The following is a 13602-nucleotide window of genomic DNA, read 5'->3' as shown; positions in this document are numbered from 1 at the left end:
GGGCCGGGCGGGGGCTGGCGGGGTCCCGCCGCCGTGGCCGCCCTGGCGGCGCTGGCGCTGTGCTGCCTGGTTCCGGGCTGGGGGCCGGCGGCGGGCGCGGGGCCGGGCGCCGTGCTGCTGCGCCTCGGTCTGTACCTGAGCTGCGCCGCGGTCGCCTTGCTGTTGGGGACGCTGGTCGCGCTCGTCTGCTGGAGCCCTCGCGCCCGGCCTCCGGACTTCGCCTGTTCCTGGAGCCGGCTGGCCGCGGCCGTCCGCTGCCCGCTGCGGGTGAGTACCGGTCTCGGCGGCCTCGCGCGCGCGCCGACCCCGGGGCACGCTGCCCCCGCCCCACCCCCCGCGCCCCGGGTGGCCCTCCCGGAGCCCGGGCGGCCGGAAGACTGGGCGGCGCGGGCTTGGCCACGCGCGCGGCTGTCGGCGCGGTAGTTACCCCTCCACCGTGCCCAGCCACACGGCCCGGAGCACCGGGGATCCGGGCAGGTCCCCGAGGTTGAGGCGCGGTTGGGGAGTGCCGGAGAAGGATGGGGAACGCAGCGCCCACGGGATGCAGGCGTCGCACCCGGCACGGGTGATCGGGTTCGGGTCTTCGATCCGCGCCGGGTGGGAGATGACTTTATGACGGTTTCCAGGCGAGAAAACTTTGCTTGGGTCACCCGGTCCGGGGTCGCTCCCGCTCCTTAGGAGATCCTGTTTTTCCACCATGTTGGTTGAGCGGTCGTGGAGCTCAGGCCGAGGTCTGATTTGAAGGGGGCGGCGGGGGGAGGGGGCGCACCCGGAAGCGCTGTGGTTTGCCGAGGGGCAAAGGTGTCCTCGGGGTTATGGTTATGGAATGTAGGTAAGAGCTGTGTTTTCACCGTGCTTTAAACCTCCTTCCGAAGGAGGGTGTACCTCCCGTTTGCCTTACGCCAAGATCTACCTCCAGTCTGTTTATAATAACCCTTTAAAAGGACCTTCATCTTACTGAAACTTCGCTGACTGATACCTTTATAAAACTGAAATTGCCCGAGGACTTGGGGGCCAGTGGCATGGCAGTGGCTCCTCTTCATAAAAACGTTTGTTAGGGTGACTACTGTCCCCAGAGTTTGTATTTGCTTATGGCATGAGCCATTTACTACTTTGTAGAAAAGCTTTCTACTCTTCAAAGTGACTTTCCAGTACCTGTCACTTAAGAATGGCATCCCATCCTCACTTGTTAGGCACAGCAAACACATCCAGTAGTCTCAAAGAATTAGTAATGTCTATTTTGCTTAAAAACTTTGATTTGGCTGTGTATTTTTTATTTGTAACTTAGAGTTGGTGAGTAGATGTGTTCTTTCTTCTACTTTTTTTTTTTCACTTCTAATAAGAAGGATCCTAAAAGTTTATCAGTTTGTTTATAGGTCACGAAGGCACATCACAGTTCTTAAGTATCATAAGAATTTAGTATAAGTTTAGTACATACTTATTGAGCATCTTTTATAAACCAAGTCTCACATGTTCTGGAAGTTTGGGTTGAATTAGCAAGTCACATAAAAGTCCTGCTCACTGAAGATTATATTCCAGACAATAAATATGATGCTTTTGCATATGGATATCCATAAGAGTTTCTGAAAGAAAAAGGAAACCAAGAACCGGTTGTGGGTGAATGTAGGTTAAGGGAAGGAAGTGCAAATGGTGGGGTCAGATTCAAAGTTGAGATATTATCTACCTATGGGTCTCAAAACTTCCCCTCGTGGATAAACCACCCTGTTCCCTTCAAAGTGCATACCTTCAGAATTCCTGGGTTTGTTTCTGAAAAGGGGAAACGTCAAGTGTCATCTAGAAAAATGATCTTGCAGATGAATTAGGAAAGAAAAACAGTGTTTGAAAGGTGGCAGCAAGACAGCATGTGTAAATCCGATTTCAGATGATAGAACGGGTGAATTTTAACCTAGGGAAAGGGATTACTGTACGATTTGAAATTGGATTCCTGGGAGTTACTTCCTAATCTAGATATCATTTAAAATTGAAATGCATGCTAGTCACATCTTATTCAGTTTTTCTTATTTTATAGGTGATGTTCATTCAAGCCCCACTGTTTGCTGTATTTGCTTTTGCTCTTTTTGTTTTGTTTGTTTCTGAGGCAGGGTTTCTCTGTGTAGCCTTGATTGTCCTGGAACTCCCTCTGTAGACCAAGTTGGCTTCGAACTCACAGAGATCTGCCTGCCTCTGTCCCAGAGTGCTGGGATTACAGGCATGGCCACCACTGCCCGTCTGTTTGCTGCATTTGCAATAATCCAAGTTTTTAAAGTAAATGTTCTCCTTATGAATGGAAGGCAGGGAGGCAGAGACATGTGGTGTAGTGTAAGAAATCTGTGAGTTCTGTGGGAGTGGCACAGAAGCTGGACCAACAGGTCATCTGCCATATGTGGAGGGGGAGGCTGTTCAGCAGCTAACCAAATGGAGGTAGTGTAACAGCGAACACTACAGAAATTTAGAATCAGAATGAAAAAGAACACTCTTTTCTCATATAGTGCATTTTGAATATTTCACATACGAGCTAGACATGGTAAGACTGGTGTCCAGTTTGCTACTCCATCCCTCCCACCTTCTTCTCCTCTCCCTCTTGACTTCCTTCTGTGGAGGAATAATTTGAAAAAAAAAAAATAACTGCACATGTTGTTAAAAGTAGATAAAAAGTTATCTTTTATTTTGGAATCAAGATTTTGTAGCTTAGACTAGTCTTGAACTTTTTTAAAAAAAATACTTTTAAAATTGTGTGAATGTGGTGTGTGCATGTATGCGTGTGCCCCCGTATGTGTGAGCACACTCGCCTGTGTCGAGGCCAAAGGTCAACAGCCTCATCTCTCCATCAGATTGGTTGGTCTCATCATAAAACTGAAACTTGCTGGAGTACTTTGTGTCAGAGGAATGGTAGCAGTTCCCCTCCATACACGTTACTCTGCCGAAGAGGCAGAGCTGAGGACTGCAAGAGCCAGAGGGGGTGGAGGACACCAAGGAAACAAGGCCTTCTAGACAAGAGGAGTGGTGCACATAGGAACTCACAGAGACTGTGGTAGCACGCACAAGGCCTGCGCGGCTCTCAGCCAGAGGAGGTTCCAGTGTCGTGAGCCCCCATCCCTAACCCAGAAACTATCTCCATCTGATAACCATGCACAGAGGAAAAGTTAGATTTCCCCAGTGGAGTCTTACTGGGTGTATAAACCACACTCAAGGGCTCACCTGTGCAGAGCAGTAGGGGGCCAATGTGAGATGAGCTCAGTAGTGGTTGGTTGGTTTGTGGGTTTTGTTTTTTTCTTTTTTTCTTTTTGAGGTCTCACAATGCTTTGTCTGGACTTTTTTTTTTTTTTTTTTTAAACCGTATAGACCATTTGTTCACATAATATGGTTCCTGATTTTTTTTTTTTATGGTTGTGTGTGTGTGTGTGTGTGTGTTTCTTGTGCTTTTTCTTTGGCTCTTTTCTCTGTTTTGTGTTATTCTGGTTTGTCTTATTGTATCTTATTATAAGATGCCAATTTGTGTTTTAGAGAGAGAGAAAGAGAGAGAGAGAGAAAGAAGCATGTGGATTTGGGTGGGTGGGAAGTGGGGAGGATCTGGAAGAAGGGAAACCATAATCAGAATGTATTGTATGAAAAAATTCATTTTCAATAAAAGGACGCTTTTTTGTTTTTTATATGTGGTGTATGCAAGCATGTGTGTGAGCTAGTGTGGGTACAGTAGCACATGCTGAGGTCAGAGGTCAACAGTGGTGTTTTCCTCTTTGTCCACCTTATTTTTTTATTTTTATTTTTTGAGACAGGGTCTCTCTGAAACTGGAGCCTCCCATTAGAGCTCTAGGGCTGGCCAGTGAGTCCTAGAGATCTGCCTATCTCTATGCCCTGCAAATTCTGTTTTTGTAGAGTTTATGCACCCAGCAAAGGTAATGGGAATCTAAACTCAGGCCCTCAAGCTTGCAGAGTGTTCTCATGTACCGCCCAGGCATCCCTCTGGCCTTGACCTCTTCATCTTCCTCCTGCAGCCTTCTGAGTGTTAGGATTGTAGGAGTGGACCACCATGCCTGGTTGAGGAGTCTTGCGATGCTTCTGGATGCTTCATAGTGTTCTCTGCTGTAAAATCCATGCAGTCGGCATCTAAAATCTACACTTTTTGTTATTATCCCTGGGACTTAATAGGAGGTGAAGGCTGCTCAAGTGTTTGCTGATGATTATTCAGAAAATTGGGTTTATTTATGGTCACTAAATTTGTGCATTTTTTTTCCAATTAATCTAGTACCTAGTGGGTATCTTATATGCACACAAATTTTGATTTCATATCAGTGGGAATAACTACTGATTAAAAGTAGCTTTCATCCCAGACAGAAATTCTATTTCAACTGTCCGTTGGTATTTTTAGGAAATAAAGAAGCTTTTTGGAACAGGAAGGTTGACCCTATAGTTTTGATAATTGAGGTCTGGGTCCAACAGTGATAGTTTTTAGCCCTGCTTTGCTGAGAGGGCTGTCTTAGTGTAGTGTGCTTAGTCTAAGGTGTAGGCTGGTGTTCTGCTAGACCATTTAACCAGTTTGGATTTGAGCATTCACTAGCCACAGGTGCTGGACCCAGCACTTGATCCAGGTGAGGCAATAGCAGGAGAAATGGGGCAAGAATGAATCATTTGATATTGGAAAGAGTATTGCTACAAGGCAATTCAAAGTGTGGTCTCCTGTAGTGAAGGAGAGGGACATAGCTTACATTTTGATGACACATTTCCTAAAAGAATTTATTAAACTTTTTTCCCCTTTTTTTGTCTCAGACTCTGGATTTTTTTCTTTCATTACATAAATTTACCAGCTACTTAAAAAAAAAAAAAACCTTATTGTAAGTTTGGCAGTTTCTAATAGTGTATGTGTTTCTAGGGTCCAGAGTTATCAATATGATTTGTGAATACAATGTGGTCTATTATGCTAATGTGATAAATACACTAGTCTCCTTTGCCTCAAGTACTGAATGTTTTCTATTTGATTCATAGCATGGAAAAGAATAAGCAACTAATGAGGACTTGAGGGCCAGTATAGCAAAGTCCACAGGAGTTGGGTGTAGTAGCATGTGGGAAACAAAAGAACAAGACTCTGTGAAGAAAGTATTTGTGGAAGACTGGGAAGTTCATCAGAAAGAAAAGTTCAGAAAGTTTGTCAAATTAATAACCATTTCTCAATATTTGAAACATAACTCATACTGATCTTGTTAGTGATAAGCATTCTTATGCTACCAGAGGAAATGAATCAATTCAAAACAAGTTAGAACATATAAATGTAGGTTTATTGGGGGCAGCTCTTGAGTGGGTTCACCAGTCCCCAAGGTATGTTGCTAGGGAAGTCACCAGTGCAGAGAAAGAGAGAGAGAGATAGAGAGAGAGAGAGAAGAGAGACCAACCTTGTGTAGTGAAGATCTTCTAGGGGGAAGGAAGCTGCCCCTGGGCTGAAAATTTCAGGATAGAGGGCAGGGTATCCCAGCCGTGCCCTGTAACAGGTAGGGACTGAGGCATGCTGGGAGAACCTGGGGACCAGGTCTGCTTTGATTAAATGGGCACTTCAGCTGCTTGTCCCAGGTCTGAATCCCAACAGTTAGGTATTAATAGTTTTTTTTTTTTTTTTTTTGCCTGCTGAGTTGCTGACTGCCAGCACATGAGATGCTCTCAGTAGATAGATTTTGATAGGAACAAAGATCATTAAGTGCAGATGTCATTGTTAGGTTTGAAAGTTCATCCAGCTTCCTAGGAAAGAAGAGAGCCTTGCAAGAGTAGCATTAAGAGCTTGAATTACAGTCCCCCCTCCCCAAAGGCTGAGGGTGTTGGTGGTGCACACCTTTAAACACAGCATTTGGGAGGCAGAGTCAAGTGGATCTCTAAGTTCAAGGCCACCCTGGTCTGTAAAGTGAGTTTCAGGACAGTTTCAGGCTACAAAGAGAAACCCTGTCTCGAAAAACCAAAAAGGAAAGAGCTTGAATCACTCCCTTTCTAAGTTCATGGCACTGTGACACTGGGGAGGTTCCAGAGATAAACAAGAATACTCCCTATCCAGCTCCCTCAGGCCGAGCAGTATTGACTGGATGGAGAGGCAGATGTTTAGAGAGACAGTAAGAACATTCACACAGCCATCCTCTGCTCTAGTTGGCTAGGATTCCTAAGTGAGTTCTTTTACTGATAAAAACGTTCTTTGAGAGAAACAAACTGACTTTAGTTACTGGAGAGGAAAAGGAAAGAACCAGGAATTAAGAAGACTATACAGAACCTCTTTGTGGCTTTCCTTTATTATTCTAACGTGATAAACAATCCTCAATAATTTGATAACAGATAATGGCACAATATATTTACTGCCCTGTTTAGAATATTTGTTTGCTTTTCAACTAGAGGAGTTTTGAATCATGGTGACCAGTAGGAAAAAAAAATGTTTTTTTTTTAAATGCTATTAAATCATTGGATTGATATTGGGTTTTTAGAATACCAATTATAAACATTTAAATCATAGATTCCTGCCTAATTCTTTGAGGCATTGGGATGCTGTACTTTATCTAATTTGTTTTATTATTATTATTATTTTATATTAATTAGTTTATTCACCTTGTATCCCAGCTGTAGCCCCCTCCCTCATTCTCTTCCAGTCCCAACATCCCTCCCTCATCTCCTCCCATGCCCCTTTCCAAGTCTCTTTGAACTTAGCCTATCAGGTCTCATCAAGACCGGCTGCATTGTCTTCTCTGGCCTGATAAGGTTGTTCCCCCCTCAGGGGGAGGTGATTAAAGAGCTAAGCCACTGAGTTCATGTCAGAGACGGTCCCATTCCCCTTACTAGGAAACCCACTTGGAGACTGAGCTGCCATGGAGTTCTAGGTTATCTCCATGCATGGTGCTTGGTTGGAGTATCAGTCTCAGAAAAGACCCCTGTGTCCAGATTTCTTGGTTCTGTTGCTCTTGTGGAGTTCCTGTCCCCTCCAGGTCTTTCTATCTCCCCCTTCTTTCATAAGCTTCCCTGCACTCTGCCCAAAGTTTAGCTATGAGCCTCAGCACCTGCTTTGATAACCTGCTGGGTAGAGTCTTTCAGAGGCCCTCTGTGGTAGGCTCCTGTCCTGTTCTCTGTTTTCTCTCTCTTCTGATGGATGTCTATCCCGTTTGCCTTTTTGAGTGAGGATTGATCACCTTACCCAGGGTCTTCCTTCTTGACTAGCTTCTTTAGGTGTTCAGATTTTAGTAATATCCACTTATAAGTGAGTATTTACCCTGTGTGTCTTTCTGCTTCTGGGATACCTCACTCAGGATGATCTTTTCTAGTTCCCACCATTTGCCTGCAAATTTCATGATTTCCTTCTCTTTAATTGCTGAGTAGTATTTCATTGTATAAATGTACCACAATTTCTGTATCCATTCCTCTGTTGAGGGATGACTAGGTTGTTTCCAGATTCTGGCTATAACGAATAAAGCTGCTATGAACATGGTTGAGCAAATGTCCTTGTATACTTGAGAATATTTTGGATATATGCCTAGGAGTGGTATAGCTGGATCTTGAGGAAGCACTCTTCCTAATTGTCTGAGAAAGCACCAGATTGATTTCCAAAGTGGTTGTACAAGTTCACATTCCCGCCAGCAATGGAGGAGGGTTTTGATGCTGCACTTTAAATTCATGTTGTTCATAGTTTCGGGCATACTTTTTATAGTGCATACAGTCCCATGATTAATAAAAGCGAATGGAAGGGTGAACAGTGTGTGTGTGGGAAGCTTCTTATATAAAGATAGGCACCAGCATAGCAGCTATTCATTCTTTCATATATATTTTAATGCATACACAAATACATATATGAATTCAAGAAGTTTTTGATACCTATCATTTCATGGTTTATGCACAGTGATTGCTCATGCAGAAAAATTATTTTTGTCTGGTCTCTTGTTGGGAAGGAATTCTTTTTTAAGGCTGGTGAATATGAAATGGAGTCACGTATGAATAGTGATAACTTCCAATTTGAGTGATATAATACATGCAACATAGAAAGGCATGCCAGTCAAAGCCAGCAAAGGTATCCGAACGGGGAAGCTGTGTTTGAATTCAGCAGTGCTGTCTAAAGGGAACAGTGTACATTTTTACCACTTGGTAAAAAGAATCCTGAAACCTGCTTCAGAGACAAGAGTAGTTGGACCAACTGAAATTTGAGCTGTCAGTGATTCTATCAGATGAGTCACAGAAGCCAAGATTGGAAAGATAATCTTGACCTTGTGGAAGTTTTTAAATGAGAGTAAAATTGAAGTTAAGTCTGTAGGCCTGGCAGCTTTTGACATTTTCTGAGTACAAGAGTGATAACATTAGAGGTAGGCCACAGAAACACCAAATAGAATGCCATTAGGCTTAGAATGAGAAAAACCGTGTGGCCGAAGGGAGAGAGGAGTGGAGAGGGTCAAAGAACCGCTCAGGCCTCTAGTCCCAGCACTTGAGAGGCCTAAGCAGGGATGTGGAAGGCAAAGCCAGTCTTGGTCACATAGTTCTAGCTAGACCAGCCTGAGCTATGGAATGAGTTCTAGGCCAGGAAAAAAACAGTAGTCAAGTTTTTTCTTTGGCTTTATTAGAAATCAGTAGTCATGTGGCAGACAGATATTTTCAATATTCTGCCATTCCTTTTAGCCAATGTTCAGTTCCAAACAAACCAAAGAGTCCCCCCTGTCCTGGGTAGTTTCATTTTGAACCTGACATGACCGGAAAAAAAGGAAATTCAGTTGAAGGTTTGCATTAATCACACTGGCCTGTGGGCATGTCTAGGGCATTTTCTTGATTGCTAATTGATGTAGGTGGACTCAGCCTGTGGACAGTGGCCTCCTTGGGCTGTTGGACCAGGGCTGTATAGAAAGGCAATTTACTGTGAACCGGGAAAGAGCCAGTAAACAGCATCCCTTCATGATCTCTGCTTCAGGACCTGCTGTGGCTTCCTGTGGTGATAGACTGTAACCTGTAAGCCAAATAGACCCCTTCCTTCTTCCAACTTGGTTTTGGTTAGTGTTTTATCACAAAAATAAAAGGCAAACTGGTACACCCACTGTTTTCACTTCGGTATGAAGGCTGAAGCCTCAAGATGTGGGTGTTCTACTCTGAACCTCCTTAATTCTGGTCATTCCCTTCAAGTTTATTTCCAACACTAGAATCTTAAGCAGCTTTTTGTTCAGGGAGTATGCAGTGATGTCACCTTGGTAATTGATGTTGCTAGCCTAAAAATGCTGTAGGGTTCATTTCTAAACATTGGGGTAGACAGTGTCCTAGATTTTCTTTAGAAATGTATGTTTTCAGTTGCACTGAAAAGGTGACTCAGCAAGTTTGCTGCAGAGGGTACAGGCTTCAGAAAATGAATAGTGTCTGCTGAAAGCTGTTAGCATCCAAATGAAACCTGTTTGTTTGTTTGTTTGTTTGTTTATTTTTAAACAGCAACTGAGCTTTTAAGAGAAGAAAAATTGTAAACTCAACTAGCTTAGCAAAATAGTGTAGATTGGTTAGATGCAGAGAACAAGAGCAAGTCTTCCCTGGAGGCCTTCTGTATACCATGAGCGCCAGGCCGCACCATGCCTGAGCCCTGGGGTGTGTTCCTGAGGTTTATCCAAGAGCTTTCCAGAAAACTTCACGAATATGGCTGTATTTTGGTGGGTTTCTGGGATCACATGCTGTCTTCTGGGAAGGAGATGGGCATTTGAGTAATGCCACATCTTGCTCTGAGGCTGCCCTGCACCTATCAGCTCCTTTAGGGAGTGGCCTGTCCTTGTACCTTTTTTGGCATGCCTGAATAGCAGGAAGGTAGGTGTAAATCAAAATGCATGTAAGCTAAAGTTCTTTGTCTCTGAGGTCTAGGAGGAAACAGTAAATTGTACATTGTCAGAATGAGATGTGGACTTGTATCAGGCTTAATTAGCCTTTCATCTTAGTCTTCTGGAAAATTAATTTACAACCTTTGTTTCTTACGTAACTAGACCAACCCACCTTCCTCTACAGGCTTTGGCTCTCCTCTTGTAAGCAGGACCTCACCATCCTGTCATATGCTTACTCCCTGCCCTTTTGCCCTCTATCTTTCTGTGAGTTAGTTTCTCAGTTTCTCCAGCTCTTGCTTCATACTGAGCCTGGGGGGAGGTCATTCCTTGCTGTTACACACCTCCCTTCCTTAGAGCTGCAGATTGGCTAATTCTTGGTTCTTTTGCTTCTTTTTCTTTTTTGTCCTGAGCTACTTTTAGTTTTGTTTTTCCAGACAGGATTTCTCTATGTGTAGCCATGGCTGTCCTGGACTCAATTTGTAGACTAGGCTGACCTCGAACTCACAGCAATCCGCCTGCCTCTGCCTCCTGAGTGCTTGGATTAAAGGCACGTGCCACCATACCCTGCTTTCCTGGTCGACTTTTAATACTCCATCAGAGCTAGAAAGGTTGTCCTGTTTCTTTAACTCATGCTTAAACAAAGAAAGTTAACTTGGTTTATGGAAGTGAGGAAATTTAGGCCGATTTGTATCTCTTGGAACAGCTTCTTTTCTGCCCTTGGCTTCTTTCTATCTTGTCCAGACCAGGCTTCAGGATCAAGCTAGGATGTTCCTTTGCCTCCAGCCTGGAACCCCAGCAAAATGTCACCTCCCAGAAATACTCCTCCTCCTATGCAGAGAGCCATACAGATACATACCCAGAGCTATAGTCAAACTTAAACAGCATGCTACACTGGAAATGAACATTTTCAGTGTTCTAAAAACTATCATGGACTTCAAAGGACACTTGATCATCTCTGTCCTTGTTTTTTATTTCACTAAACCTTCCACTTTCTAAGATCTTTGATAGATAACTCGGGAGAGCTGATGTGCTTTTCAGCATACAAGTCTATCTGTATTTTGAGCTCTTGTTTTGAAATTCTGTCGTTCTCCCTGGGCCCCTCACATGAACCATCTCTCCACTGGGAACTCCATTCATCCCCAGGCTCATTCATCAGCTGCTATCTTGGACATTTCTAGTCAGTGGCGCCCGTAGATCCTGAATCAAGTCTAGGACAACGTGTGGTAAGTGTGGCCTCTTGCCCCTGTTGTCAGCCACCAGCACTTCCAGCAGTCAGGTCCTACAGCCCGCAGGCCTGGGCTGTACTCCTACTACCTCGAATGCATCCATTTCTTTCGAGTTCTCATGTCAGGTCCCACTACAGCAACCGCTGTTATTTTTAACAAAATCTCAGTCATTCAATTTTACAAGTAAAGACTTAGGGGCCAGATGCTGGCGTGAAAGCATGCTAGCTCAGAGAGGCAGAGAAAGAATCTAATGACCTCCTTCCTCAACCAATGTCTCAAAAGGAAAAGGAAGCTCTCCTTCTCCACACCATCTCAAAAACCCTCAAAACTGAAGGTTCCTCCCTTCTACTTCCAGTGAGCCTCTCTCTGACTTTCTCTTATTCTCTATGGTTTTTTTTCCTATGTTCACTTCCTGTCAACTGGTTGTTTGTTTCACTTCTTGACATAGGGTCAACTTTATTTATTTGTGTTTACAGTATTCAAACAGGAAGCTCTTGGATTAAAGGTGTGTGCTAGGGCTGAGCCACACCACTACTAGAAACAGGTTTTCCCAGTAAACAACATCTTGGGTTCACAGTGGGATCAAATATCCTGCAACAGACAGAAACAGCCTCAGTTTGTCTGGCTGCCTCTGTGTTGGCTCCATCTTTATTCTTTAAAAACCAGAGCCCATGCAGATCTCTCTACAGTAATGTGTTTAATTAAAGCCTGTCTTTGGCTTCTGGTTGTTATTCCTAGCTCTAGTCTGTATTGTCACAATTACTTCCTCACTCTAACCCCAGTGTGCGTAGTGTCAAGCTCCTGTGCCTGGGAGACTTGGTTGTTTCTGCCTTCAGCACTGCTGTCTGTCTCCTTTGCTTGTTCTTTTTTTCCTTCAGCATTATTTAGGTAGAGAAGTTTCCCAGGAATTTACAATTTACACCAAGGTAGCACCAAATACTTCTTGTCTTGTGCTAATCACAGTTTTAATGTTAAGTTTTTTTTTTTTTTTTTTTAGACAGGGTGTCTCTGTGTAGTCCTGGATGTCTTGGAACTCACTCTGCAGATGAGGCTGGTCTTGGACTCAGAAATCCGTCTGCCTCTGCCTCCTGAGTGCTGGGATTAAGGGCATGAGCCTCCACAGCCTGGCTTATACTTTTAGTACCATTTGGGACTAGTCCCATGTCCTTTTTCATTAGCCTTTGAACTCTAGGCGGAAAGTCCCCTTTGTTATCTTTCGTACTTTGGTAGATGACTTGGTAGACGAGGGATAAGTGCTTCTAAAATGAATCAGTACAGCAAAGGCATTACGAGAACAGATTAGAAGTCAGCATTTTTTCTGACTTTGAACCATAACAGTCAGCTGTATACCCTTACAGTCTTCTGGTAAAAGTAAGATTTCCCAGACTACTATTCATTAAGGTTTAATTCTGAGAGCTGCTTTTAGGTTTACCACAGGGACGAACAAGGAAGGAGAAGAGGTGGGGTTGGTGGTTGTTTTGAGCAGGGTTTTCATACTATAGTCTAACCGGTCTGGAACCTCCAGGTTGTCCAGGATGTCCTCAAACTTGAGACTGAAATTCCACCTGCCTACCTCTCCCTCCTGAGTGCTGGGACCAAAGGATTCACCACCATTGCCCGGCTTACACTTTTAATATTATGTCATTTGGGAATTGTTCCATGGCCTTTATTGCTAACCTTTGTACCCTAGGCAGAATGCTGGATTTACAGGCTTGAGCCATCACTCCCAGCCAGTATGATGTATGGTCAGCATGATTGATTCCTATAAGTACTTCCTTTTGTTAAACCTTAAAGTGATTTCTTATTTTAAGAAATAACATGAAATCTCAAGCTAGGGCAGGCTCAGTGGAAGGCACAGCACTGTTTCTCTGCATTTCTTGGCTCGCCACTCTCATGAGTCAGTTAATGTTTGAGCTGTTGGTCAAATGACTGCATCAGTTTTAGGTACCACAATCTCATGGGATGATAATCAGAAGAAGCAGGAAAATGATTGGAACCAGAAAAAAATAAAAATAAAAAAAGCAGCAAAACAATTCCTAGAAATGCTCCTGGCAATGTTTCACTCACATTTTATTGGTCAGGTTTGGACCAGTTCCCATTCCTGAGAAACTGCTGGTAAGGCATCCAGGATTTCTTACTGGCTTAGGACAGTGTCAGGAAGGAGACTGAGGCATTAAAACAATGGACACTTCACCTCACATGGGAGATTCTCATGACTAGCATCATACCTCTGTTCACTCACCCTTTGCTTAAACCAATTGTTATTTCTGATTTTATCTTTGTAGGGCATATGTGTGTGGACCTCAAGCCTCACAGAAGGCCTTTGCTCCCATTTTTCTTAATGCATTTAGTTCTTGATAAGTGTGCAGGCTCAGTTTTCCCTCTGTCTAGTCAGTTTTATTTGTGTTCTTCATTTCTGCCCAATAAACATTTTCTAAGGTGAGGAAAGGGGAAGTCTAGCTTAATTTTAGTTTCCAGCCTGTGTGTTTGAATGGACACAGATGCCGTCTGTGGAGGTTTGAAACGGTAGAGATAAGAATATAAAAGTTTTTGTCTTGGATATTTTGACTAACCTGTGGACATGTTCATCT

The 13602-nt window shown here is 43.7% G+C and overlaps 1 protein-coding gene across 1 annotated transcript in view; it reads left to right on the top strand.

Annotated features, from left to right (window-relative positions):
- The first annotated feature begins 57 nt into the window (after positions 1-57).
- Snx25 (sorting nexin 25) overlaps positions 58-13602 on the top strand; it is a 148081-nt gene continuing 134536 nt past the window's right edge. The window contains exon 1 of the mRNA XM_055593594.1: positions 58-267. The gene's annotated coding sequence lies outside the window, so the exon portion shown is untranslated. The remainder of the gene's footprint in view (positions 268-13602) is intronic.

Source organism: Psammomys obesus, unplaced genomic scaffold (genome assembly GCF_907164565.1).
Source record: "Psammomys obesus unplaced genomic scaffold, mPsaObe1.curated_primary_1811, whole genome shotgun sequence".
In the NCBI taxonomy this organism is placed as follows: Eukaryota; Metazoa; Chordata; class Mammalia; order Rodentia; family Muridae; genus Psammomys; species Psammomys obesus.
This window is presented reverse-complemented; position numbering and strand designations above follow the sequence as displayed.